This window comes from Capricornis sumatraensis, chromosome 9 (assembly GCF_032405125.1).
Source record: "Capricornis sumatraensis isolate serow.1 chromosome 9, serow.2, whole genome shotgun sequence".
Classification (NCBI taxonomy): Eukaryota; Metazoa; Chordata; class Mammalia; order Artiodactyla; family Bovidae; genus Capricornis; species Capricornis sumatraensis.
The window spans coordinates 40362022-40364585 of NC_091077.1; the positions used below are offsets into that span (position 1 = coordinate 40362022).

At 38.0% G+C, this 2564-nt stretch overlaps 1 non-coding gene across 1 annotated transcript; it reads right to left on the bottom strand.

The window, feature by feature from the left end:
* Positions 1-304: 304 nt before the first annotated feature.
* Positions 305-411, bottom strand: LOC138086746 (U6 spliceosomal RNA). Its single transcript, XR_011145442.1, has one exon. It is a non-coding gene; the product is annotated as a U6 spliceosomal RNA (small nuclear RNA).
* Positions 412-2564: the final 2153 nt, after the last annotated feature.

The window sequence follows — 2564 nt, forward strand, 5'->3', positions numbered from 1 at the left end:
TAGAATTTTGTTGAGGATTTTTGCATCTATGTTCATCAGTGATATTGGCCTGTGGTTTTCTTTTTTTGTTACATCTTTGTCAGGTTTTGATATTAGGGTGATGGTGGCCTCATAGAATGAGTTTGGAAGTTGACCTTCCTCTGCAATTTTCTGGAAGAGCTTGAGTAGGATAGGTGTTAGCTCTTCTCGAAATTTTTGGTAGAATTCAGCTGTGAAGCCGTCTGGACCTGGGCTTTTGTTTGCTGGAAGATTTCTGATTACAGTTTCAATTTCCGTGCTTGTGATGGGTCTGTTAAGATTTTCCAAAAATATGGAAGGCTTCACGAATTTGCATGTCATCCTTGCGTAGGGGCCATGCTAATCTTCTCTGTATCGTTCCAATTTTAGTATATGTGCTGCCGAAGCGAGCACGTGGATTTATTTTTAAACCTCACCAGCCAGGAGGTGTGGGACTGATGGTGATGGCCTGGATTATGCTCACGAAGCAGATAATACAGATGGAGAGCCCCCCCCCGCCCCCCGCCATAACCCTGTTTATGAAGATGAATGCCTTGCATTTGAAGTCATTCAAATAATTCAGTGACTCAAGCAGATCTGGAGACACCAAAAATGCTACAACAAGGAGCGTTACTATGTGGATGAGGGCCGGGTAACTGGTTGCCAGTTCAGTGGGCTTAGGCCTGTGATTCAGAAGGAATACAAAGATGTGGAAGAGAGGGAAAAAGGCAATTGGTGAAGAGTCCAATGTCAACTTGGGAAATAAAGCATTTTTAAATGATAACATAAGTAGAAAGGGTGTTCATCTTAATGAAGAGGAAAAATATATTATTTGTCTGAAAAAAAATAGACCTCACATCATCAATGTTATTTCTTTTTAGTTATATTCATCCTCATCATCTTTTTCATTTCATCTAATAATTTTGATAAATACTAAATATAGTATGTCAGTTCAGTTCAGTCACTCAGTCGTGTCTGACTCTTTGCAACCTCATGAACCTCAGCACACCAGGCCTCTCTGTCCATCACCAACTCTCGGAGTTCACCCAAACCCATGTCCATTGAGTCGGTGATGACATCCAACCATCTCATTCCCTGTCATCCTCTTCTCCTCCTGCCCTCAATCTTACCCAGCATCAGAGTCTTTTCAAATGAGTCAGCTCTTCACATCAGGTGGCCAAAACAGCAAATAGAACTGCTATACAACCCAGCAATCCCATTGCTGGGCATGCACACCAAGGAAACCAGAATTGAAAGAGACACATGTATCCCAGTATTCATCGCAGCGTTGTTTACAGTAGCTAGGACATGGAAGCAACCTAGATGTTCATTGGCAGATGAATGGATAAGAAAGTTGTGGCACATATAGACAATGGAATATTACTCAGCTATTAAGAAAACATTTGAGTCAGTTCTAATGAGGTGGATGAAACTGGAGCCTTTTATACAGAATGAAGTAAGTCAGAAAAAAAACCCCACCAATACAGCATATTAAAGCCTATATATGGAATTTAGAAAGATGGTAACGAAGATGCTATATGTGAGACAGCAAAAGAGACACATATAAAGAACAGACTTCTGGGAGAGGGCGAGGGTGGGATGATTTGAGAGAATAGCATTGAAACATGTATATTATCATATGTGAAATAGATGACCAGTCCAAGTTTGATGCATGAAACAGGGCATTCAAAGCCAGTGTACAGTGACAACCCAGAAGGATGGGATGGGGAGGGAGTTTGGAGGGGGGTTCAGGATGTGGGGGACACATATACACCCATGGCTGATTCATGTCAATGTGTGGCAAAAACCACCAAAATATTGTAAAGTAGCTAGCCTCCAATTAAAATAAATAAATTATTTAGAAAATAAAGTAGACCAAGAGAGAAAAGATATGTATATTTCCAATATTAAAGTAATTAAAAATAAAAAAGCAATATTAAAATATTACTATAGTAAAAGTAGTAGCAAGTTATTCTCTTTTGTACTTATCACGATCCATTAAATATCAGAACCCATACAAAATTTTTACTGAAGAATTTTAAAAGTTACATTTTCATGTATTTACCATGAATATAAACATTATGATTTTATCCAATTAAATCAATCCAGAATGTAGCAAATTTCAGCTGTATAAGAAAACAAAACCTCATATAGCTTCATATTCTTCTTTTGGTGTCTATAAGTGTTTGGTTATGTTTTTAAGGTTTCTTACAGAAATACATTTCCATAAATAAAATATGAAAGCAATGCATAAATGTAGCCAGATGGTATTCTTGATTCATATTCAGAAATTCATGACAGAGTAGAATGTTACACTAAAACCACCAAATATTTATAAGTTTATGAATGAGAAATTGCACAGTTGATTAAATATGTCTTTTTTCTCTATAAAATCCTAATTAGTATAGGGAGATTTTTAGTATCACATACTGTCTAAAAGGGCTTCCCAGGTGGTGCTAGTGGTAAAGAAATCCTCTGCCAATGCAGGAAATGTAAGTGACGTGGGTTTGATCCATGGGTCAAGATGATCCCCTGGAGGAGGGCATGGCAACCCGTTGCAGTATTCT